The sequence below is a fragment of the Ursus arctos genome, unplaced genomic scaffold, assembly GCF_023065955.2.
Source record: "Ursus arctos isolate Adak ecotype North America unplaced genomic scaffold, UrsArc2.0 scaffold_20, whole genome shotgun sequence".
In the NCBI taxonomy this organism is placed as follows: domain Eukaryota; kingdom Metazoa; phylum Chordata; class Mammalia; order Carnivora; family Ursidae; genus Ursus; species Ursus arctos.
In genome coordinates, this window is record NW_026622875.1 from 39,463,555 (window position 1) to 39,491,297 (window position 27,743).

General features: G+C 38.1%; 1 protein-coding gene across 9 annotated transcripts in view; it reads right to left on the reverse strand.

Moving 5' to 3' along the window:
- Positions 1 to 27,743, reverse strand: part of THRB (thyroid hormone receptor beta) — a 375,214-nt gene that overhangs the window by 320,583 nt on the left and 26,888 nt on the right. The window contains exon 1 of one of the 9 annotated variants that reach the window (XM_044383357.3): positions 14,701 to 25,441. The exons of the other annotated variants lie outside the window; for them this stretch is intronic. The gene's annotated coding sequence lies outside the window, so the exon portion shown is untranslated. Of the gene's footprint in view, positions 1 to 14,700; positions 25,442 to 27,743 lie in introns of those variants that run through there. 9 annotated transcript variants of the gene reach the window in all.

Genomic DNA, 27,743 nt, shown 5'->3' on the forward strand with positions numbered 1-27,743 from the left:
GCAGGGAGCCCGGCACAGGGCTCTATCCCAGGACGCTGGGATCACGACCTGAGCAGAAGGAGACACCTAACTAACTGAGCCACCCAGGTGCTCCAGTCAAGGGCAATTTTAAAGGGAAGGATGCAGATGTGAGAAGCTGGCAGCCAACACCCACAGCAGCTGGAGGATGGGTGCACCCACCCAGGAAAGGGGACCTGGGTGGGGCACTACCAAACTCTGTTGCAGGCAGTTTCTCACAGCTAGAGGAATCTGCATTTCACCTGGCTGGCCTAATTTAGGGGTGGATACCCATGCTTGCGGAACTTTGGGCAACCTGGGGGAGCCAATCCTCTGCCCGGAATTATGCTGTGCTATATGAAACCATATACATAAGTTTCTATACTCTTTACCTTTAATGAAACTTTCTTGCCTCTGTATGTGTTAGTGTCTTTTGGTCCATCATTGTCTCATAGTGACAATGCACGTAAAAGATCTCTTCACAAATCTGCTTACCTTTGCTTGTACAGCTCGGGGACAGTGGGCACGGTAACTCCCCAAGGCTATGAAGTCTATTTTGTTATTAAGTATGGGTTTGTAATTACTTGCTTAATAAAAAAAAAATCGATTTCCCTGTAATTTCCATTCACCAAAGTCATAGAAAGGAAGTCTGATCCTTAGATATTTTTTCTTTCACAGACAAAATATCCACAACTCAAATTATTCCACAATATTGTACTCATGTACTCAAATCTGCTCACCCATCTGGTCCCTGCCCAATGGAGAAATTCCAGTTTGTCTATGACCCCATTAAAGGAGGTGCCCAGAACAACCCCACCCCCAAGGAGTGGTGTGACTCACGTGGAACAGAGGAGGACTATTCTTCTTGTTCTAGACACAGCAGTTCAATTAATAGAATCTAAAATTAACTTCATGATTCAAATAAGCTCTGCTTCAAGCCCTGATGTACCACTGATTTACACTAGCTTGGAAACAACTAATCTAAATATTTTTGCATATGCTGTCTGTTTTACCCCATCCTTAGTTTCTAGATTGATTTTTTTTTTATCCCTTCACTATAGGCTTTTATACCTATTCGCTTGAAGTTCATCTCGTTAGAGCTGGCCTATCATTCCAACCTGAAATAATCCTTTTGGATCCCAATTCTGTGATTCAAAGTATGTGCCATGCTTCCAGGCTTCGTGTCAACCATGACTTTGACAAACATGCAATCTATATCCTCACCAAAATTACTGCTACAAAACAGTATCTTGAGAGGGCCCAGAGTGAGCCCTCATTGCCTGCCATTACAGACCACCCTTCCAGGGACCGTAATAGTTCTCACACAGCTTAATTCATGCTTGTTCCAAGAGCCAGTCTAAATGTGACAATGAATTCACCCTTTCAGATATGGATTCGGATATATTGAGTTTTGAAGAATGTGAAATAACTAATTCATAACATATTTGCAGTTACATTCATCTTACAGAATATAAAAACAGAATATGAAGCTGTTACGGATAAAAATAATCCGAAGAGACAAAGACCATATCTAGTGTATGATTTCAGAATTAAAAAATCATTGCCTTCCATGCAGGAGAGGATGACAATTCTCGGGAGGCCGAAGGGCTGGTGACTGAGTGGGGACACACGGAATGCAGCGGTACAAAGGGAAGTGGGGGATGGGTGCAAAGACAATAGCTGACTGACTGCATTATTTTGCTCTTGCTGCCCAACATATTACCACAAACTCAGCACCTTAAAGCAGCAATATCTATCATCTAACAGTTTCCATGGGTCAGTCCCATGGTGACTTGGCCCTTTGCTCAGGATCTCACCAGGCAGAAATCAAGGGCTTGCTGCAGCTACAAAGTCATCTGAGACCTGGGGGTCCCTTCCGAGCTCACTGGTTGTTGACAGAATTTAGTTCCTTGCATTGCAGGACTGAGGGCCACGTTTTCCTGCTGGCTGCCAGCTGGCAGCTGCTCTCAGCCCCTAAAGTCACCCTGCCATCCCCTGCCACGTGGTCCTCTCCACAATACAGCAGTTTCCTTCTTCAAAGCCAGCAGGAAAATCTCTCTCTTCATTTGGCTAAGAGCGAGTTTTATGTACAGTCGTCAAAAGAGTGACAATCCCATCATACTTGCAGGAGATGGGCATCTTGGGGGCCATCTGAGACTTCTGCCTGCCACAGTGGTTAACAGTGTGAGGAGGGAAGAACGGTGAAGAACACGGTGGCAGGATACAGACTCGGAGGGGCCCTCTGTGCCTGCTATGAAGTTGGAACTTTATCCCGAAAGCCATGGAAGCACATTGATGAAGGCCTCTGCCTTTGGGGAGGTACAGGAAAATGCTGCAAGCAGCAGGGCTAATGATAATGTCTTTTAGGAAGCAAAGCACTCCTAGAGAAGATCATCGAATGAACGAAGGCGATAAATGCATAAGCACAGTGCAATCCTCACATGCCCTGGAATCACTTGTTTATGATTTATCGCCTCACCTGCTTACGCGACAGCTGTGAGAAAGCAAAACTACACCTTGCCCTGTTGCCATTACGATTAGGTGTGCCCTTCACATTCCAGACAGAAAAAACGTACATATTTTGCATCATTAAAGAAGCCTCTCCACGCATACAGCTTATCTAACTAATACCCTCTCCACCCCCCCAATAATACTTGAGTTGTTCCCGTGAATTGCTGGCTCCCTCAAAAAAACACCTTTATCTCCGACTTTTGGAATACAGCTCTCAGCAGATATGTAGGGACCCACACGGATGGGAGAAGCATGGGAGGAACTTCTGTTTTTCTACCCATGAGGATTTTGAGCAGATTAACTATAACTTCCTGGTCTGTTTTATTATTTTTTTTTCTTCAAGTACTGGAATATCTTTTATTTCGAGTATCTGGTTCCTCTAAAGGTTGGACACCCCTGCAAACATCACAGATAAGAATATTTTGATGTTCAATTTGTCTTACAATTTTCCACTTACAATTCTATCTATACACTGTAACCTTGAGAACAACCCCAATGTTTATTATTACATATAATGGACAATAGCTGAAAACTACTTCCTTCGTGCCAGGCACTGTGTCCAGAGCTTCATATCCTCATACTCTGATGAGGAAACTATAACACGAAAAGTCTGAGGAACTTGTTGTCAGTGATGGAGCTGGGATGTGAACGCAGGCAGACTCGTCTGCAACAGGTCACAACCTTGGAATGGCACCAATATAATAGACGCCAACTACTCTCTTAAGGTGGCCTTTCAGGCATTCAAATGATCTCTGACTACCAGTGACTACTTTTGAGGTGGCAGAATCAAAAGTATATAAAAACTAGGATCTACATATTATGTTACAGATGTGAGAGGCATGAAGACAGCAGGATAAATAAATCCAAGAGGTAGTTCTTTAAAATGAGTCAAATAAATCTCAGAATTATACGATAAGCTAAGAAAAAGAGAGAGAAACACAGATATAAAAATCTTAGGAATTATGAGAGAATACTGTGTTCAATTCCATGCTTATTGTTTTAAAAACACTAACAAAAGGATAATTCTTACATATGAATTACCAAAAGCCACACAAGCAGAAAGAGACACACCGAGTAAATAATAAGAGAAACATCAGCACACAGGAAAAAAATCTGAAAAAGTTACGAAAGCATTATCTGGTTCAAAAAATATTCCAGGCATAGAAAATCCCACAGGAAACCTCTTTAAAATTCTCAAGGAAAATATAATTCCCATAGGTCCACAGCACAGAAAAAAAATAAAAACTTCCCAATCGTTACATGAAATTAACATCATTTTGATGTAAAAACTAACAAGACAGCATAAAAATTCAACTTAAGACCAACTAATGCAAATTGATGCAATAATCTTAAATAAATATTGAATGCAACAGTGAGTATGAAAACATTTCATCGTGACCAAGTAGGCTTTACTCCAAGAACAAAAAGATGATTAAATATGAGGAAATTTGTGATTATAGCACATCATTTTAATAGATCAAAGGCAAAAATTACGCAATAAAATTTTAATATGATACTGTGTGTTAAGTCTGGTGAATTGCAAATAATTCCCACTGGATACTCAGAATATTCTTATAAGATTTATATTATTGTCCTCATATTATGGCACAAAAAGCTGAAATTTGAGGAGGACAAATAACTTACTCAAGGTTATACACTTCTAAGGGAAGGGATGTAATTTGAGCCCAGGGCTGTCAGGCCATAAAGCCTATATTCTGGCTTCCATGTTATGTTTTCCTCATAAATGATAATTTACCAAAATAAATCTTAAGGCATTTTATAATATTTCAAAACCCTTCTTGATTAAAAAAATTACGTGCAGCATATATAGGAATGCAATATAATTATTTAACATGATTGGAAAAACCTATCAGAAAGAAAAAATCAGAAACAAGATAAGAATGGAATACTAGTAAGCGTGCTTAATACAGTTGTGGGAATTCCAGTTCATGCTATAAGACATAATTCTGAAATAAGAAATATGTATGTTCTCTAGAAAGGTAATAGAATCATTATTTGGTAGAGTATGATTGTTTACTAAGAAAACTAAAAAGAACTAGGTAAAAAAAATTAATAAATAATAAAACACAAAATATAAAAATTTATCTTTCATATAACAGTAATTGCCAAGTAGAAAACAATAGATAAAATCCCAAATATAATTAAATAAAAGGTATATAATACCTAGGGATAACCTTTAAGAATATATAGGATTTGTATGAAGAAATGATTTTTCTATCACATCAACTGTGACTTGAATAAACAGAGGCATATTGTGAAATCATTGAAAATTGTAAAAATACAACTCCTTCAAAATAATGCAGAGTTTGTATATAATTCCATGCAGAATACACCAGGATATTTTTAATCAAAAACTAATTCAAACATTCACTTTGAAGAATGCTCAGATGATAATTCCTAAGGTACATTTAAAACACGGATGAATGAAGGAGTTAGGGTTTGCAATATCAGAAATAGAAATGTGCTATACAAAATACGATATGATTTCACTACAATAATCAACAGTAAAAAAATTAAAAGAACAGAGAGCCCAGATATGGAAATGTATATGCTAATTTAGTTAAAGATAGATTTAATTACAACGCAATGAAGAAAAAAAGATTATTCAATAAATGGTGTAAGAATAATTATTGGAATAGATTAAAAATATATCTCTACCTCATATAATATGTCAAACTAAATTATGGATAAGTTATATATTAAATTGAAAGAATAAAGTTTAAATGATCATGAAAAATCTAGGTGGCTATTTATTACATATCGGGCCAAGCAAAGAATTTTCAAACACATGTCAGAAAGCAGTAACAGATCTGACTGCAGTAATTAAACATGAAAAAAGTCATGTATCAATACATTATGCAAAATTAAAAGGCAAACACCCAAATAGGAAAACAGCTTGCAGAGATATGATAAAGAATCTTTAATACAGTGCATAAACAAAATAGTAACAGCTCAATTGATAAATGGGCAAAGAACATAGATGAACAAGTTACAAAAGAATTATTATAAATCTCCAATAAGCATTCAAAATATGTTTAAATGATTAATGCTTAATGCTGTCAAGTGTGAGGAGAGACAAACACTGATAGGCTGCCAGTGTAAATTAATACCTTTGGTCACATCTACGAAGAACTATAAACATGCTCACATGTTTGATTGCATCTACTATCACGTCGAAGCAAGTAAGAAGGGTGCAAACAATGAAATACAAGGCTGCATCACTTACTCTGGGAGGAAACAGGAACACTCAGCTACAGCTGTACATCCCAAAGTCCAATATCTGAGAAAATGTTACCCATCAAGTGAACATAGGTAAGATATAAAACTATATCTAGAGTATGGTCCTGATTCTGTAACATAATAAATAGAAAAAAATTGGAGGAAAATATGCCAAAACGTTACAGTGGCTATCTCTGAATATTAGAGTGGGTAATTTTTATTTTCTACAATAAACATCAGAAAAAAATTTATAAAGGATGAGAACAAAACAATGATTGGCAAGAAAATCAAGGAGCTGGACCCATTGGACATGACCTTCTAAGGAAATGAAGAAGTCTGCCTTTTGTGTCCCTCTAATCTGACTGCTCTACCTCAGAGGGCAATGATGGGGTGGGTGTGTCACAAACTACCTTGGCTTCTAACAGGAATCATCCCAGAAGCCACCTCTCCATCAGATCTGGCTAATTCCTTCTCTGCTCCTTCCACTCTGGCCTCTTCCCGCTCAACTCTGCCAACCTCCACTTTCCTCCCACTCAAAGTCTGGCCACAATAAAACAATCCCAACACAGGAAGAGGTCTGGAGGGAGGTCAGAATGCTGAGTGATTACTGAGGGAAAGATGTATGTTTTTGCAGAAATGCGTTCTCTGCTAAACTATCATTTCATAACACTATCCACATTAGAAAGACTTTTCTCAAAAAAACCTATACTCTTGAAAATTCCTGCAAAGCCTACGGCAGTGATGATCTTAGAAGTCCATTTCTCCTTTACGGGCATCATTCAGGGAACTTTACTAAAACTAATCCAATCTCTCAATGATATTCAGCAAATATTTATTGGGTGTCCCCTAGGGTTCTGGGAAATATAATGAGGGTGTGGGAGGCTGAATAATGGTCCCCGGAGATGTCCACATCTCCATCCTGGAACCTGTGAATTTGTTACATTACAAGGCAAAAGGAACTTCACAGATGTGATTAAGGTAAGGATTTTGAGATGGAGAGCTTGTCCTGCATTATCTGGATGGGCCCAATATAACCACAGGGGTCATTATAAGGCAGAGAGGCAGAAGAGTCAAGAGAAGGAGCAAGGCTGGAAGCAAAGGTCAGAGTGATGCAGGGCCACCAGCTTGAGGAATGCGAACACCCGTAAGAGCTGGAAACACCCACTACTTCTTGTAGTTTAAATATGTTTATGCAAATTGATAAACTCTACCAATCCCGTGATACTTGAAACATACTGTTTCAAGTTTTTAGTTATCTAGGTAGGTGGTTGGTTTTTTTGTTTGTTTGCTTTTTGTTTTTTTAATCTTACCCAACAGGAAGTTAAGTTCCTAGAAGGTAGAACTATTTCTTTACAAGCCCATCTTCTGTAGTTCTCTTCCCTCAGGGAGCTAATATTCCAGTTGGTGAGACATGCATACATTCATAAGGAAAAGGATATTTGGAGAAGAAAGGTGGGGGATTTTTGTTATCTAATTTGACAAATAGATAAATGTTGAGAGATTAAACTGATCATCCCAGACTGTTTCACTGAAGGGTTCCTCAATTATATCCTAGAATTTCCTGAACAGCATGATCTTTTCGTGCCATGAAGGAACAGTCACACTTAGGGTAACCCAGAGTTCATAGATGATAGCCCCCTCCTTCATTGCCATGGGATCTGTCTCCCACCACCATTTCCCTCTCCTCTGCTCTTAATCAGAAGTGTGAGGTCTTGATGGTGACATTTCTTTGACTTACAAAATAGTGTAGTGGTACAGTGGATCTTTGGGCCATCTGTGCATAATAGCAATTATAAGTAAAGAATAAGTATAAGTAAATTATAATAACTTAAAAGTAATTAAAAGTAAATAAATAATAAGTAATAATATTATATAGTATTAATTACACCCCTATTTTCACAAAGGGAATAAGTAACAGCTCGACATATACTGACTGCATTCTAGCCTTCCTGCAAATGCCTGTTACTGTTGTTCTCCTTGCAAAGTATTTTTTGCGACTTTCTAGTCTCCCATGATCATAGGAAACACAATTATACAAATATTGCCTCTCCTTTTTATAAGAAATCAAATAATTTTAAAACAAAGGTAAATGAAACTTTTTAGCAACATATATTATATACAATGGAATATTACTCGGCCATCAAAAAGAACGATTTCTCAACATTTACTGCAACATGGACGGGACTGGAGGAGATAATGCTAAGCGAAATAAGTCAAGCAGAGAAAGACAATTATCATATGGTTTCACTCATTTATGGAACATAAGAAGTAGGAAGATTGGTAGGAGAAGAAAGGGAAGAAGAAAGTGGGGGTAAACAGAGGGGGAATGAACCATGAGAGACTATGGACTCTGGGAAATAAACTGAGGGCTTCAGAGGGGAGGGGGTGGGGGAATGGGATAGGCCGGTGATGGGTATTAAGGAGGGCACGTATTGCATGGTGCACTGGGTGTTATATGCAAGTAATGAATCATGGAACTTTACATCAAAAACTAGGGATATACTGTATGGTGACTAACATAATATAATAAAAAAATATTATTATATAAAAAAAAGAAAACTAGCAAGCATAGCATCCCTTTCCAATTACTTTTCAACTCAAATCAATGGAATTTCAAACAACTGTTTTTTCAATTCAATCAAGAAAAAATCTGAAACATTAAATAAATTTTATAAATTATAATACATTACTACAAGAAAAACCCACTGACTCATTTCATATATTACAAATATTCTACACAGTCTACCATTCTGTAACAATTAACTAGATTTAACCATTAAATAAAGGGGAAAAAAACCCATTCAACTCCTGACCTTAAAACAATCTCAACAACTCAGATAGGTCTAAGTGAACTTTAGTAAACCTAGACAGAGCTTTCTCATGCCATACCTTTCTTTGCAGTAATGGGGGAAAGTTGGATCCCAGAGGGAATCCTTTTTGTTTTATCTTGTCCTGTTCATACATTAATTTTAAGTTCAATTACTAGCTGTCAGTTTTCAGTTAAATTATCATTATGACACAGGGATATCTTTACTTGTTCCAATTTACTTCTACTTACCCTGTGTATAAGCACTAACATGAGGACCCTCTCCTTAGGATGAATGCTGGTAGTCCTCCTTAATGTAAATTTAAAGTACTATACACCAACATCTAAGGACTGAGTCCTAGAGGGGAAGGGATGGGCAGAGATTAGATGATAAATCACCAGTGAAAGCCATTAGAATCTCTCAGTGGTCAGTACTCTGCAAATGGGAAGGGGTGTGGAAAGAAGGATTCATATTTCAGTGGTCACCTGAATGGTATCACAGGATTCTGAACTACAAAGAGACAAATAGTTGCTTCTTGCTGCCCAACAAGACCGCTACAAGTTTCAAGGAAAGAGAGTATCTGCATTATGACTACTTCATTCCGTAAGCATGTATGAAGTACCTACTAAATGCCAGTCACAGAGCATCGGGGAAACTACACTTGGGTGCTTGTTGGGTGAAATTTCACGGAAGAGTAGTAGTATTGGCTTGTAGAGTATCAAGCTAGTAAATCATTCAGACAACCCAAACAGGACATGAATAAGTCAAAGGCAAGGCAGATTATTCCAGTCTCTTTCACTGATGAGAATCAGAACCCCAATTTTCAAAAGCTAATCAAAAAAGAAGCTTTAGTGGAAGGATACGGAGACATCCTCAGGCTCAAGAAACACTGCAGAAGCCGGGTTGCCAGGATGCCCACAGGGTCTCTGTCTTTCAACTCTGCTTTTCCCTGTTTCCTTCTTTCTTCCCAGCGACAGATCTGTTTTCCATAAATATGGCCAACTTCAGCAAGGCTTCTACCAGCTCTGATGAAGTCACCAGAATACGCCACTGCTCACCCAGTCATCCCTAACCATGGGGACCAGCAGAACCCTGATGTCAAAACACACGTTAATTGTGGGCACCTGGGTGGCTTAGTTGGTTAAGCATCTGCCTTTGGATCAGGTCATGATCCCAGGGTCCTAGGATCAAGTCCCATATTGGGTACCCAGGGAGCCTGCTTCTCGTTCTACCTACCATTCCCCCTGCTTGTGCTCTCTCTCTCTGTCAAATAAATGAATAAGATCTTTAAAAAAAAAAAAAAGCCAAGTTTGCTGTCATGACAGGCTTTTTAAAAACAACAACAACAACAACACGTGAGTTGTGCTCTTCTCATAGTGCTGCCCAACATGTTTTGAGTTCAATCAAACGAGTGTTCATATTCTTTGTGCTGCTTTTTCTGGTTTAAAGTATTAAGGGCAGAGGTGCCTGGGTGGCTCTGATAGTTAAGCGTCTGCGTTCTGCTCAGGGCATGATTCCAGGGTCCTGGGATCAAGCCTGACATAGGGCTCCCTGCTCAGTGGGGAGTCTGCTTCTTCCTCGCCCTCTGCTCCTTCATTCTCTGTCTCTCTGTCTCTGTTTCTCTCTCTCTCCCAAATGAATAAATTAAAAAAAAAAAAAACACTTAAAAAAAAACAACAAAGAATACATTTTGGGGCTCCTGGGTGGCACAGCGGTTAAGCGTCTGCCTTCGGCTCAGGGTGTGATCCTGGTGTTGTGGGATCGAGCCCCACATCAGGCTCCTCCGCTAGGAGCCTGCTTCTCCCTCTCCCACTCCCCCTGCTTGTGTTCCCTCTCTCGCTGGCTGTCTCTGTCTCTGTCGAATAAATAAATAAAAAATCTTAAAAAAAAAATAAAGTATTAAGGGCATGTTTAATGTACCACAATTAAAACCATGTAATAAAAATATGTGTAGGCTAAAAAGACTGGAGGGAAAAACACTAAAATTCTAAGTTATATTTGGGAGATGGAATTATAAATGATTTTTTCTAATGCCCATTCTCCAAACGTTCTGTAATATGATAACTTTAATAATGAAAAATTTTATTGTATGTTTAAAAATTATTTTTAATGTTTGTAAGTGTCTGAAATGTGTCTAATGCTGACAAGTGATTAATTTAATCTGTATTTTGGTGACGAAAATGGCAATTTTATTTATTTTAGAAAAATCTTTGCTCTTTTGATGTAAGAAAATATAAAAGATATATCTTTTCCTATATGTAATAAAATAAGACGTTATTATTAATTGTGAATGACTTGGGGACCTTGAGAATTTAAGGAAAATCAGATTAATACTGTCACAATCTAATTTCAGCGACCATCAACAAAGACAAGGATATAACCTAACTATTTTAAGAGTCTCATGCTCTACGGACTGAGCTGGGCAGTTCTAACAACTATTTTAAAAATATTTGCATATATGAAATAATCAGCATAACTGCATACAAACACAAGTCAGGGATCAAAATGCCGTTGCAAAGTTCTTTAAAAAGTGTCCATTCCTTGAACCCTATTTAGCCTTAAAAAGGAAAGAAATTCTGACACATGGTACGACATGGATGAAACTTTGGGATATGATGCTACCTTAAATAACCCAGTCACAAAAAGACAAATGCTGCGTGATTCTATTTATGCGAGGTACTTAGAGTAGTTTAATTCACAGTGACACAAAGTTGGATGTTGGCTGCCAGGGGCTGGCAAGAGGGGATACGGGGAGTTATGGCTTAATGGGTATAGCGTTTCAATTTTGCAAGATGAAAGTTCTGGAGAAGGATGGTGATGATGGTTGCACAATATAAATGTACTTAATACCATTGAACTGCACTTAAAAATGGTTGAGACAGCAAAAACATCTGCATTAAAACAAACCATTATTTCCTAATTCTGAGAAAGGCCAACATTGCCAAAAGAGGTCAAACAAAATGAAATTTACAATGTGGGTAGTATTACTGACCACCTGAGACAACGACATAAATAATTTTTCAGAGGCAAATGCTATCAATTAGGAAAGCTAAAATACACAGATAAGCAGGTCTTTCCCTGGTCTGTTTCATCAGATGTAGAAACAGCCTTAATACACAGGTCCTTAGTAAAACAGACTTGTTTACACCCCATCTTGCCAGGGCCACAACCTGGAAGTTCATTTCCTGAACCTAGACACACCCCATTAAGCACCTGTCATGAGATTACAAAACCCATAAAAAAGAAAAATCTTGGTCCTTGAAAGTTCACAACAATTTCATGTTGTTTGACTAAATATATATTAAAATGGTCAAGAGTTAGCAAGTCCTAATAATATTTCCAGGTCTTTTCAGAGAAGAAAAGTCCCCCACCCCAGCTGGCTTTCAGAAGGAAGGAGAATGCAAGCTAGCAGATGACAGGGGAGGACGATGTGCCACCAGTTAAAAATAAATGACAGAGGAGCCCTCACAAAGACAGGCCAGGGAGGTACGAATTTAGAGAATGGCGAACGAACCAGCCAAAATGAGGTCAAGGACAAAGGTAAGACAGAAGGAAGTCAGAGCAGGCATGGCTTGAGTTTGAAGGTCAAGGCAGGTTCCATATTTGATGGAGGGGAGTGACGGGAAGGCACATGGCTGGCTAGAGAAGCAACAAGCAGTGGCTACAAAGCCAGTCAATGACAAGCAAAGAAAGGACAAAAGGGAACCAAAAGAAATGATGATTTCAAATTCCTGAATATAAGCTATCCACAGACATGCTTTAGTAGAAACACGGTGAACACTGTATACCAGTATAATGAATTCTCTTTGCTTTAAACCTGATCCCAACTGTTTTCATAGGTTCACATATGCATGAGTCATTTCTGAGATCGGGCAGGCCACTCTCACATGAAAATTCGGTGTCACATCACTGCCACACCACCCATTCCCCAGGAATGTGCAATGGCCGATTGATAGAAATGGGCTTTCTGACAGCACCCAGTAACCCATGTTGGAGAACACCACTGGAGAAAAGATAGCAGTTCTATATTTTTGCCCAGCAGGGAAAGTAACTCGATTTTTCTCCCTGCTTATTAATAGACTAACATTTAGTCCAACAGCTGTAATTTGCAATGGAATTTTTTACAATCTCTCCTGAAAACTGAGTCAGGTTAATGGTTTTCTGAATGATGCTTGTCCACAAATCTATGGCTATTCACATTTGTTTTAGAGATAAGAGTATAGATTTTTCAAAATGAGGTAGCCATTTTAAGAAATATAAGACATCGGTCAGCCAATATATATGTACACACATATATATATGTGTATATATATATTATATATATATAATTATACAAAATATATATGTGAGAATATCTCACATATATCTTAAGTCAAAGGAGGAGGCATATACTACCGAGAATTTTTACATAAATGTTGGTTTTGGTAATTAATAATGGGGAAAAGAGAAGATTAAGTTTGGATGAATAGTAGGAGGTTAAAAAAGATACTATCTTGGCTTTTTGGTTCTTAGTTGGACTAACTGCTTTGATTTAAAACTACTAAGGAGGTAGAAATAAGATAATCTAAACACTCAAATGGACATCATAAGAATGACAGCAAAAAAAGGAAGGGAAGAGGGGAAAGGGAGGGAAGAAGGAAGGAGGGAGGAGAATTAGCCAGCTAGGTAGTTACCTAGAAAGGAAGGAAGGAAGGAAGGAAGGAAGGAAGGAAGGAAGGAAGGAAGGAAGGAAGGGAGGGAGGGAGGGAGAGAGAGAGGGAGGAAGGACACTAGACCTCTTTGAACAAAGTATCATAACTTGGTTAATAATATTCTTACTTAGACAATTAAACATTTTGTCTAATTCTTGAAGAATTAGCTGCCATGGGCATACTGTACAACTGCAGCTCAGGGACCGTGCACTATTTACTCATAGTCTGAAAAGTCTTTGTATTCATTCTTTTTTTTTTTTTTAAGATTTTATTTATTTATTCGACAGAGATAGAGACAGCCAGCGAGAGAGGGAACACAAGCAGGGGGAGTGGGAGAGGAAGAAGCAGGCTCCTAGTGGAGGAGCCTGATGTGGGGCTCGATTTCATAACGCCGGGATCACGCCCTGAGCCGAAGGCAGACGCTTAACCGCTGTGCCACCCAGGCGCCCCCTTTGTATTCATTCTTGAGACATAAAAGGGTAGTCAAAAAGCAACTCCTGCAGAGGGGCAGGAACTGGACAGCAAGATCTACATCAGACCCCACATTTACAGGTTGCAACCCTCAAAAAAGCCGATTCGTCCCAACATTTATTCTGCCTCTAAACTTCTAGTTATAAGTTTCAGCCTGAAAATTACTTTCTTGCAAGAAGTTACTTTACTACATTTTTCCCCTTTGTGTACATATTCTACAAATTTTCTGGAGCGGTCTTTACTTTTACTCTTAAAAGTGTACCACCTGATTTATCCAGGAGGACTTTCAGTCTCAATTCATGACAGCCTTGCACTTATTTTTCCTAAAAACTCGAAGATGGGTTTCTGTGTTATATAATAATGAACATCACCCTTCTGTACAAATTAAACCAGGCGTACTAAAGTAGTAGGTAAATGAAAAACTAGGTTAAAACACAAAAAAACAAAAAACAAAAACAACTGACCAATCTACAGCAGGCTCAGCTTTTTTGAGAGCGAGATTAAGGTGCATGCAGGCAACTGGTATGAAGGTCACCAAACACAATGTTGCAATCTTAAAGTGCCATTGACATGTAGACGGCGTTCAGCAGCAGCTTCGGAATAATTCATGGGACTCTTCCTCTGTACTCACTGTTTCGCCCCAGATCATTCATAAATGTACATTAGGATGGGACGCCACATTTGCAGTAAAACATTTTCAAACTTAGAGTTTTTCTTTAAATTCAGATAAAAATACTTCATAGAACTTTTTTAAAATTTGGCTCCCCATACCCAGCTTTTGTTAGAGGAAAAGTGACCCGCCCGTTCAAAATTCCATAATTGGTTTCTTCATGATAGATATGAGCTTTGACAAATCTGTCCTTTAATTACTCATTATCTACATGCTGACAGTGTCTAAATTACCAAATTGTTTCAGTTGGTAATGTTCGGCTTTTCATGGGAAAGAGCTGAAAGCCACAAGCCACCGCGTGGACCACATGTACCTTTAGCTTCTTAAGTCAAATTCAGAAGGAAGCGTTCCTTGCAGGGGACCCTCCGTTCCTCTTCAGCCCGCTCGTGACCTGCTGTTTTCGTGCTGGCAATGACAGCTCCTTGCAAAGCAAATAGCTACCCACTCTGAAAGGAGATGCTCATCTTCTCAGTCCATATTGCAAGTACAAAACAACCTTGAGAGTCATCGAGGGAGTGAACTAGGCCTGTAGCCGATAAGCACAAAGCTGACCTTTAAACCCCAGCCTTTAATAGAGCATTGGGTTATTTCACTTTGTGTTTGCTCAACAGTTCCAGGGTCACAAGGGTCTGCGTTTACCGAGGTGGGGCGAACCCGGGAACCTTGCTCCAACTCCCACATTGCAACTGATAGAAGAAGGTTGGGGGTTGGGCTAGTAGGGGCCTCAACCCTCAATCCTCAGCGTACCCAGGATCGCAAGCTGGTGGAACACATTCATTAGCCTCGAGATATCATTGGAGTACACAAGTTTGCGGACTGGCTCTTAGCTACCAACTTTTAAGAAATGAGAAAGACTCTTGGAGGCCCAGGAGTGGAAGCTTTTTTCCTTTGGTTTCATCTGTCACAGTGCCATACTGATGGCTAGAGCCAAAGACAAGGGGAGACATCAGTAATACTTGTTCTATCTTTATTAAACATAAAATATTTCATTCATGATGGATTTTTTACATTGCTTTTGACTTTTCAAGATATGGCATTAAAATATTTATCTTGATTACTTAATTTTTTGGTGCCCAAGGTGAGTAAGGCCTCGATCATCTCACCTTAGAGCTGGCCCTGCTCTGCCACTTACCTCACTGTTTCCATCTTATGTCTGAATCTACAAATGGAAGCAGATCTAGGTAGCATGGTAGAAATGCTTACAGCTGATGTAAGAAGAGGAGAAGAGCCCACAGCAGATGAGAAAAACATTAGTGAGCACCTACCATATTCTAGGTACTATGCCAGGTATTTATATGTGTTTTCTCTGGTCCTCGCCTATGAGGAAGATATAAACCTCCATTCGAGGAAGCCAAGGTTTTGAGAAACATGCTTCCTTCCACTTTCCTTCACTCCAGAACTGGCCCTACAAGTCACCTGATGCTCAAGACAGAAACCTGAGAGTTGTCCGTGATTCTTCTGCTCGAATCACCTGCATCTATTGCCAACACTCCTAACTGGCCATGGTCAGCCAACTTGTAAATGCGGCAGTAAAATTCAAAAGATGGTCTGTTTGATGACACTCTCCATGTGCATTGTCATATTTGTCACCTCTTCAAGGAAAGTCCAAGTCACTGAATGTTTTGATATCCCATTAGCCAGTCCAGGACAAGGTTGGGTCACTTCCAAGTGCTGACTGTTTTGCAAATTTATCCAGTACATTGTAGTTTGATCTTGAATGCAAACTCTATCTCTGTCCCAGAACACTACTCTGGGCCCCAGATTCCAGCTTTCTCACATCTCCACTTGGATAGCTTATGGACATCCCAACACACGTCTAAAATAAGATCCAAACCATCATCAAAACCTCCCCATTTAAATAGTAGAAACGTTACCAGCAACACTTATTAAAACGTTCACTATCTGACAGACACTCTTAGGATGCATAGAAAGCATTATTAACTCATTCAATTTTCATAAGAATTCTATGAGATGATTCCTATTATTATTTCCATTTTACTACTAAGGAGATAGAGAAGCTAATTTGCCCATGATCATATAGCTTGTGGGGGGGGAATTCGTATTCTAACCTAGTCACTCTGGCTTTAGAACACACACTCTTAAGCGTGACTCAATATCTTCAAAATAATCTGAAAGGCATTCAACCTTATTGGTTTTCCACTGCCCCATCTTTGTCCGAGCTACCATCACAGCCTGCTCTAGTGAGTGCAAAAGCCTCCTAACTGCTCATCTTGGTTCTATTTCTACCACAGTTCCACACATCAATCTTTACGAAGCAGCCAACATGATCTTTTTAAAATTTATATCAGATCATGTCATTTCCTCTGTTAAAATCCTCAAAATGATTTGACTACTTTCTGATAAAATGCAAACTCCTTAATGTGGCCTACAACCTCTTATGTGAACTAGCTTCTGCCCTCTTCTGAGGTTTTGTCTCCTACCATTTTCTACCTCACTTACCACCTGCCTACCCCACTGGTCTTCTTGCCTTTCCTTGATCCAGCAAACTCTTGCCTGCCTCATGGCCTTTGCACATGCTGTTGCCTCTGCTTGCAGTGCTCTCCTCTTCCCCTGGCTAGCTACACCCCATCCTCCATGTGTCTCAGGATACTCCCATCACATGTTAAACTAAAATAGATCTTCCTATTATTCTCTCTTAGCACCTCTTCCTTACCTTCATAGCAATTTAAAAATTTGTAACTCTACATTTATTGGTATTTTTACTTGACTTTTGTCTGTAAGTTCCATATGAGGCACAATCAAGGTCTGTTTTATCTGCCACCTTATTCCCAGCACCTAACCCAGAGCCTGAAGTCGACAGCACAGTTATTTGCTGAATGAATGAGTTAACCCTGGGACAGTGCTTATAAAGACTTCTATGAATTAATGGAGAGGGCACATAAATAATTAACATCATTGCTTTTAGTAAAAGAGATCCTTAAAAAGAAAGAAAATATGTATATATGTACATATACATGTATGTGTATTATACTTCTTTGTTTCTATCATGTAAACAAAAATTATGAAACCAAATATTCCATCTTTGGAAAATACATAGAAGGTAACAACCAAAAATCTCTAAAGAATGACTTTTCAAAGACCTTACAGTATATCTAGTTTTTTTTCAAGTTCTTGTGTTGTCATTATGACTATCAATCCCAGTAAGATGAGAATCAAACTCTCCAGTGTTCTTACGTAATCACAGCATACCCTGCTGTTCTGTAACCATCTATCAATGATAAGCTGTGGGAAATGTCAATCACATATCTTTGATTACTTATTTCTCTTCATAACTTAGAGGTTTTCACATCAGGGTCAAATCTCTCATCAGGAACTAGCTAATTTTACATTGTACATGATTTTATGGTCCTGTTGTGCCATAGATGTTTTAGGAATAACAATAACTTCTTCATATCTCTGTATAATAGGTGATTATTTGGATTGAGAGCAAGGTACCTGATCTTTAGGATTTCAATACTCCTAAAAAAGCAAATGAATGCATTCAAGAATGGAACTTATATTCCATTGGGATATATGGGAGAAAACTGCAAATCATATTTCTGATAAGGCATTTATATCTAGAACATATAAACAATTCAATAATATGAAGACAACACGATTTAAAACAGGCAAAGGATCTGAGAGGACATTTCTCCAAAAAAGATACAAAAATAATCAATAAACAAACATGAGAAGATGCCTGACATCGTTGGCCATAAGGGAAATGGAAATCCAAATCCCAATAAGATACTACTTTATACCTACCAAGATAGTAATAATCCAAAAAGTGGAAGATATTAATTGCTGTTGAGGATGTGGAGAAATTGGAACCCTTACATCCTGCTGACAGGAATGTAAAATGCTGCAGCACCTTGGAAAGCAGTCTGGCAGTTCTTCAAAAGGTTAAAAATAAAGTTACCATATGACCCAGCAATTTTACTCCTAGGTATGTACACACCTAAGAGAAAGGAAACCGCATGTCTACACAAAAACTTGCACATAAATGTTCATAGCAGGATTATGCATAATTGCCAAAAGGTGGAACAACCTCAAAGTTCATCAACTGATGAATGGAAAATAAAATATGGTATAGCCATGTAATGGAGTATTATTCAACAATAAAAAGAAATACTGATACATGCTACGTTACAGATAAACCTTGAAAATGTTATGTTAAGTGAACAATATCCAGTCACAAAAGACCATATATTATATGACTCTGTATATATGAAATTTCCAGAACAGGCAAATTCATAGACAAAGGAAAGCAGTGGTTGCTTAGGGCTGGAAGGGGTGGGGATGAAGAGTGAGTGTTAACAAGAACAAGGTTTCCTTTGGGGGTGGTACAAATGATCTAAAGTTAGTGGTGATCGTTGCACACCTGTGTAAATATATTTAAAAACACTGAATGGTACACATACTTTAAATGAGTGAGTTGCATGGTCTGTGAATTATATCTCAATAAGGTTGTCATGAAAAATGATGGAATATACTTTTTACTACACTTTAAAACTAGACCTATGTTTGGCATTTACAATGGTGGGTATGGCTTAACCAAAGAATATCTATAATTTGCTTTCAAGCAAAGAAGATGAGTTTTAGATGCAACTTTTTCATAAAGACTTTATGATCTCCCTTGCTTACAATTCCTAGTCTCTCATCTCTGACACTGTTTAGAGGCAGACTTAAAATCTTTGGGCCAGGTTAACAGGTTTTAGAGTGCAATCTAAGATGTAAAAGATGATGATTTTAGAGTAAGGAAATTAAGAGCCCAAGAGAATAAACATCTTTCCAGGATTATAAAAGTAATGAGAAAGAGAATTGGAGCTTTCCAGACCGAAGCTTTATTTTTATTTTTCAACAGCACTATATGAAATGTAGAGTAGTACATGGCGTTTTCCAAAATGACACCAGCCCAAAGTTCTACACGACTAAGTCTTATGCATGAAAAAGGAATCCCATTCAATGTATGAAAAGAGCAAGGATGAAGTCCACACAGTGATTGTTTCTTCTCAATCCCTTTCTTCAATCAACATTAACCAAGTGCATGTCTGTGTGCTAGGAACTGTGGGAATAAAGACTTGCCATTGTTCTTAAAGACAGTAGAGACTAGGAAGTTTAGATCTGAGTCTCTTTCTTTGGCATTGAACACTTGGAGTGGTCACCTCCATTACTCAGTTCCGAAGTAGGGTTGGAAGGCATTGCGAGTGGTTATTCAATTTGATTTTGAATCCTGTCTTGAATCTTCCCAGCAAAACCTTTCTCCTCCTACTTTTCCTTCTTTATCAAACACTTGCCTGTGATAGCCTGAGAGATCTCACCCAGTTTGGAGGCTTCAATGATCCCATGTGTTCTGTTAGCCTCAGTGAGAAATATGAATTCAAAAAGTGATTTGGCTTCTCAGTGTTGCTGAGGGTTGAGGATACAGCATAACTTCAGTTAAATCATTACTTAGGACTCAATTCAAAACAGTGGTATCAACACGATACTTGAAAAAAATAATCAGACTAGTCAATCTGTTCAGATAGGAATTTTGACCCTGAAAGTTAATTTTTCACTTCTATATTCCTTTGCTACCTCCCGTTCCCAATTTTTCTCTATGTCAGAAAGTCTAAACTGCCTAAGAGAATCCTGGCTTCCTTCCAAGGGGGATATTTTATTAACAGGCAGAGAAGAGAGAACTGTATCATAAGACTCAATGAAATACAGGATTGATTTTCACCACTCCATTTCATCTGGCTGATGAGGAGAAATGCATGTGCCAGGCCCAGTGCTGGTGTAAGTGGGATGGAGAATGTGATGATGCTGTTTTGACATCACTATTATTGCGCTACTCTCTAAAATACATTTTTAAAGCATTCTATCAACCGCTTCACTGAATTTCTCTGCAAACTATTATCTTCTCATGTAAGTCAGCAAGAAAGAAAGCATACAGTCTCTTTAGATTCTCAGAGCAAGGCATTTAAAAATAAGTTGAAAGTGTTCATAAGGCTTATAGGAATGCGTTCATTTAATCTGTGTTGGTTGTCACTGGATAGAAACTGTGTCAAAAGGAAACCAGGTTCCTCTCCATTTTATGAGACTAGAGTTTTGTACTCAATAGTGACAAACGTGTATGACCATCTTCCTCTCATTTAGTAACCAGTTTGTATGCTCTCCAGTTTATTAATAATTCTCTTTCAGAGTCTTTACTCATTTGGACTTGATAGAGCATTGCCTAGCTTCCAGAAAGAGTCAGGGGGCAAAGGTGGGAACTGTGAAATCACTTAATTCCTGATTTGTCATTCTAGAAATAATTTGGGGGAAAAGAGGATAAAACTGGGGTAAGTTGTGGGGTAAAGGGTTTTTAGGTGTCATATATTCACAAATCTCACCTCATTGTGTTACTAGTTAGGCTTTATGGGACAATACGATGTTTGGATGAAAGTAGGGGAGGGAGGGAAGGAAATCTCAGTAGGAAGGAACCTAAGACACTTTATAATCCTATACTTTTCTATTCTAGCAGGTCAGATTTCCCAGTGAGGATATTTGCCTTTAGAGAAAGGTTAGGCACCTTTGGGAGCTCCATGAAATCATCAGGGTCATAATGGTGGCGATCATTCAGTTACTGCTCCAGGGATTTCAACCAGAGCTTCTCAGACATCGACTCACCTGGGCATCTTGTTCAGGGCAGACCCTAACCCTGCAGCTCCGGGGTAGAGCCTGAGATTCTGCATTGCTAATAAGCTGCTCTGGGGCAGGCCCAGGGCCCAACATCTGAACAATTAGGTTCTGAAAAAATGTAGCAAGGTATAAGGGGAAAAAAAAAAAAAAAACTCTTTTGGGCTAAAGGACAGTAGTCATGGTGGGCTGATAATACCTGCCAAACAAATATTTCAGCATCAACTTTCATTCCTAAAAGATGAAGCAGCTTATTTGGTTGACTGCTCTACTTTTAAGCTCCCTTCAGGCAGGCTTCACAGAGCTCAAGACCCCATTGCTTCTACAGAAGACTGAAATTACACCCTGTCATTTATATTCAATTGCCTTTGGGTATTAAAAAAAAAGTAGCTTTCTTCTCCCCAATTGCAATATCATTGCCTCGCAGTAAGTTAAACATTTTCAACTCTTTCAGACCACTCAGTAGGATACTAGTTCATACACTGACTGCTAATAATTTAGCCTATTAGTTTGATTTCCTCCATCAGACCATTTATAAATGGTAAAACTGACTGAGTCAAGGCATCCTCTCCTTCCCCCACAGTGCAGTAAATGTTCTATCAGTAGCCTGCAAGAATCAATGTTCCTCTGTGAACATCCAACTTACTAAGCTCCGGGAAAATTAGACTCCTATTGTTCAAAAAGAAAGACCAAACTCCAAACCAAAGACATAACAAGAAAGAAGACATTTAGATAGAGCTTCAGATGTCCACATGGGATGGTCTTTAATTCTCAAATATGTTGCATATTATAAATATCCTAAAAGAAAAATAATCTAGGTACCTAGTTTTTAATGTAAGTGTCTGTCATGTAATATTAATTGAGAATACATTTATTTGCATTTGTGGGGCACAATACCACATTTTTACTTTCAAAATACATTTTGGTAAACACCAGAAGCATTTATTTTAGCCATTCATTAGTTTTTGATAGAGTGCTCAATGATTCATTAGTTGCATGTAACACACAGTGCTCACAACACTTACCCTCCTTGATACCCATCACCCAAATAATATATGTTAATAAAAATAGTTCACAGATTGAAAATAAATTAAAAAATAAATTTTAGCCATTCAATTCTAAGAAATCATTTCAAACCACACCGTGTCTAACATCTTACCCACTGTCCCCATTACTTTGTTCCCACATCCCCTAAAAAGAATGTTTTTCTATGTATTTTAAGGAGATTCCATTTAGCACATTTTCCTAACGGGATTTTAGAATATATTATCTGGCGAACTCTGCCATCCAAATAGCAAAATAGAAAAGTGAAAAGAACAGCCTTATCTATCTGTGATTTATCCAAAATTTAAGCAGAAGTCATTTCTTTTCTTGTTTTACATTACCCAGTGTGAAATAAATCAACTGACTTAAATTCTAAAGCTAACATCAACAGAGTTTAGAGATGATCAGAAAAAAATGCACCGAAAAACAATTTACTCTCAATTATATACATTAATGATGGGGGCAGGGGCATAGAAAACTGTCAATTCACTGTGTGGGTTTTATAATGTTCACGATTTTTTTTTTTACACCAGATTTCTTTTTATATTCCTAACATGTTGTACTGACTAATATTTATATGATTTTCTCTTGTTCCTTTAACCTAATCTCTTCTAAGTGGGAGGAACATGAAAGTTCCACTTCGTATTTCATTAAATAGTTGTTGAGTATCTAGGGAGTTAGTTATTTAGCTGTGAGATCATGTCTGTGGAGTTGTTCTGTAGTTAGGGTTTGGTGTTAGTATTAACATTTTTAGGGGTCCCCTCCAGAGCTGGCTGGTCCCAGAAACAAATGACGAACAGGTGAAATGTGTAACAAGTGCTTCCTGCCCTCTCTGCTTCCATTTACTAATACTCTACTCCTGCAAAAGGGTCAGAATTTTAGTTGATAAATACTTCATAAGTTCCTCTTACAGGGTTATTTGTTTTGCTGCAAATGATTCCAGAAGACTGAACAACTGTAAAGACCCAAAGGATACTACTCAAGTGTAGGGGTTCTCAGGCTCTAGATGGTAACTTCTGAAATTTGATGTAAAATTATGCATTTATTTTCAAATATACCATTTTCTAGGCAAGGAGTATAGATTCTCCAATGGTTCCACAATCCCCCAAAGGTTAAGAACCACCACTAATAAAGGAATTTAAATCAGCAAGAAAAAAATCTATCAGAATCACTTTGGAGAGGTTAGCCCCAGTTTAAAGTTTCAGAGTGAGGCAGATGTGGGTTCAAGTCTGTATTATGCCACTCACTATCTGTGTCACCTCAGGCAGGTTACTCAACCTCTCTGAGCTACGGTTCTTTTCTCTCTAAAGTGGGGATAAAATCTACCTCCTTGGGCTGTCGTGAAGATTAAGTATAGTGTTCGCAAAGAGCTTGGCACAACGTTGGCACACTGTCTCCTCTCAAATAAATGGTAGGTGCTTCTATTTTTACTATTATTTGTTTCATTAGCATTTTAAAAGATGATGGGAAGGCAGAAGCTTTATCTACCAAGTAATAAAGCACATTATTCCAACACTTCTTACAGATGGCTAATAAAACAGCGGTGTGGCAAATTAGCTTAATCATTAAGTCATCTTTGACCAAGTCAGAGATAAACACATTTGTTCTCTAAAATGATCTGATTTTATTTACCTTAACTATAGGATATCTAATCTAGTGACATGACATAACTTTGGGTTGCAAAGATTCACTAAAAAGTTTTCCAAGAATTTTCTAAATTATAGAACAGCTGTGATTTCTACATTGAAGGGTTTTCATACAGCATGCAAAACATTCAAGGATTTTGTATTCAGCTATGTTCAAGACAACATTTTTTTTTGTCGAAAAATTGATGCTTTTCTTAAACGGATGTTAATGGGACTGAAAATATGGTACATCTATAGCATATTGGCATGTAACTATTAAAAACATAATTTTAAGGAATAACGTTCACTGACATGGAATAATATTCATCTCACATTAAGGAAAAACAGGCAGTGCACAAAAGCATGCGAAGTATCACCCCATTTTTTACAGCAATGACACAGAAAAATGCCTGGAAGGAAGTATGCCAACATTTCAACGGTGGGTGGCAAGATGATGGGTGAGTTTCTACATTGAGCGTTTTTGCTTTTGTGAATAAAATAATAACAAAAGATATTCAAAGTGAATGGCTAAAGATGACCTGGACTTCGGTTCAAGGCCAAGACAGGGGAATACTGAAATGATAACCTCACACAAGTTACCTCCCCATTTTTGGATTAAATATTGCTCTCTGCTTACATCGGAAACCGGGGATGTACTGTATGGTGACTAACATAATATAATAAAAAATCATTTAATAAATAAATAAATAAATAAATAAATAAATAAATAAATATTGCTCTCTGGAATTGAGAAGGTTTGAACAAATGATCTCTATGTTCCGTTCCAGTTTGACATTCTAGAATTCCAAAAGTATGGTCACATGTGGCAGAAAAGCTTTTCTGGTTTTTCAAGCTAGCCCACAAATGATGAGTGGTGCCACAAGAGTGATGCTAGAATGAGGTCCTTTTATTTTCAACATTTCCTATGTTCATTTTTTTTTTAAAATAATAAGGATGTTATTCCTTAGATAATTAACAAAAATAATAGGAAAAAAATCATCGGAAATGAGTAAGGGGCTCACAAACAAACTGAATACTCTGGTATTTAATGTACCTTTAAAATGAATTCACATTTTATTTGACCTAAACAAATCAATCAATCCAAAAAAAAATCCCAGAATTGATAGCTGTAATTCTGGAATAAACGACACAGGTCTATTAGAACAGACTCTTGTGAGAAGTGGATGGTATTCTTGAGGAAATTCTCAGACGTGAAGTTCCTTGAATTACATGGAACTACCACTCACAGCATTCTGGGAGCAGGGTATTGCTAACATCATGCCCTGGTCCAAACTATTAAGTATCAGGAAAATACCTATGTGATTAAAATTGTTTTACATAATAAGTAGCAAGGAAATCAGATTACTTGAAGCCTAAAAATCCAAACAGAACAAAACATGTTTTAAACTGCTACCTTTTGGCCCTGTGTCTTAAAGTAAACGTGCTGAGTCCCACTTTCTATGAGTCCTGAAAACGAGAGAGGGGAGAAAATTCTTCTTTGGTCCTGCCTGGATTCTTCCCCTGGAACTAGCAGGTTCCTCAGCTGCCAATGAGAAGTTTCCTCGAGGTGCTTTTTAAAGGGCATTGAAAGGCGGCAAGCACTGACCCAGAAGCCTGGGAAAAATACCCAGTTTCTCAGGCTACCAGCCCCACCCCCTTCTGGGCAAGGCACCCAGCTGAGAGGAGCTAGTACCCAAAGCTGATCTGCTTCTCTGCATGAGCAAGAGCAATTTTCCACCCACACCATGTAACCCTGCTCCCGTCCCCACTGTAGGGTTACACAATTTGGCTTCTCTCCTGGACAGAGGGGAGACTCATCCCACAGTATCTATTTGGGCCCTGCTATTGACAAAGAGATTGGTTTGGCCTGATTAGTAAGAACACGGGGCTGTTTTCTGTAGCAAGGGCCAGTTAAGAAGGGAGGAAGAAGTATCTGAAACCTTAACAGAATGTTAAACGGATTAAAATTTCTACATAACTTTGTTGGTAGACAAAGTGTTTGAAGGAGGGGTGGAAGGGCTCTTTTTACACCATCTCATTTCTAAACTTAATAATAATCCTCAAAGACCCTGCTGATACTCTATTTTAAAAGGCACAGGTAATTATGATACAGTCTAAAATTCAATCTGCTTGGGCAATTTTCACTGTGATTAAAAAATTGGATCAAAAGTATATTCGATTTTGGCCTAGAATCTCATGGGGGACAAACTACTTCCCAAGAATTAGAAAGACAGACTTAGAAGCTGTCGATTAGCAAGAATTGCCAACTATTCTCTAAGTACTAATGAACACCCATGGGTACAGAACTGCTCGCGTAGGTCATTGCCACCATTTAGCACACTGAGGCAGCGATTTGTTAAATGGGATCCTTTATGAAAGAGTTATTGACACTTCAAAAATGTGTAAGAACGCCCTCAAAAAATGGTTGAATTAACTTGGTAAATATGGTGCATTTTAACAAAAACACACAGATAAAGATAAATTATTAGGTCATTAAATTTTGGCCCATTAATTACGTCATCACATTTTGGCCCAAATGATCGATGGAGATGATAGTTTTTTTTAAAGTCTCATCTTAATGTCTTATTTTACCTAATATGGATGTTGTTACTTTAGCTTTGTTTTAATTCATATTTACTGCATATAGCTGCTTCCATCCCATTATATTCACATTTTTTGAGTCACTATGTTTTAGGTATGATACTTATAAATGATAGCCAGAGCTTGTATTTTTATGCAATCTGGCAATCTTTGTCTTCAAACTGGAGAGTTTAATTCATTTATCTTTATTATGGTTAAATATATATTTGGACCCATTTCAGTTGTCTTATTTTATTGTTGTTGTTTTATACTGGCCACACACTTTCCTTGGTATTTTTTCCCCTTCTTTCTTGCTATCTATTGTATCAATTGATTGACTCTTCTTTATTCCCCTCCACCAGTTTGGAACTCATTCATTTTCTATGGAGGTTATCCCTTAATTTGTATACCAACCAAATCAAGAAGCCAGGGCACCTAGGCGGCTCAGTTGGTGAAGCGGCTGACTTCTGCTTGGGTTGTGATCTTGGGGTCGTGGGATTGGGCCCCACGTTGGGCTCTCTGCCCAGTGGGGAATCTGCTTTTTCCTCTGTTCCTTCCCCAAGCTTGTGCTCTTTCTCTCTCTCTCTCAAATAAACAAATAAAATCTTAAAAAAAGAAAAAAGAAGAAGACAAGAAACAACAAGTATTGGTGAGGATTTGGAGAAAAAGGAACCCTCATGCACTACTGGTGGGAATGCAAACTGGTCCCACCACTGTGGAAAACAGTATAGACGTTCCTCAAAAAATTAAAACCAGAAATGCTACATGACCCAATAATTCTACTATTGGGTATTTATTCAGGGAAAACAAAACACTAACTTGAAAAGATATATACACCCTTACGTTTATTGCAGCATTATTACAATTGCCAAGATGTGGAAACCCCTGTGTCCATCAACAGACAAATGGATAAGGAAAATGTGGTATGTATACAGAATGGAATATTACACGGCCATAAAAAAGATGAGATCGTTTTTGAAAAACCTGGATGGTCCAACCCGGATGGACCTACAGGGTATTATACTAAGTGAAATAAATCAGACTGAGAAAGACAAATACCACATGATTCCACTCATAAATGGAATCTTAAAAAATAAACAAACAAACAAAATACTGAATCAGAACTATAAATATGGAGAACAAAGAGATGGTTGCTAGAGGGGAGGAGGGTGGGTGGTTGGGTAAAATGGGCGAATGGGAGAGGGAGAAACAGTCCTCTGTTATGAATAAGTCCTTATAAAAAGCAGAGCATGGGGAATACAATCAATGATACTGTAATAGTAATGTAATGGGACAGATGGTAGGTAGCTATACTTGTGAACACAACATAATGTATAAACTTGTCAAATCACTAGGTTGTATACCTAAAACTAAGGTAACGTTTGTTGTATGTCAGCTATACTCAAAAAAGATTTTTCTATCCTTCTCTTGAGTAATACAAAGACTA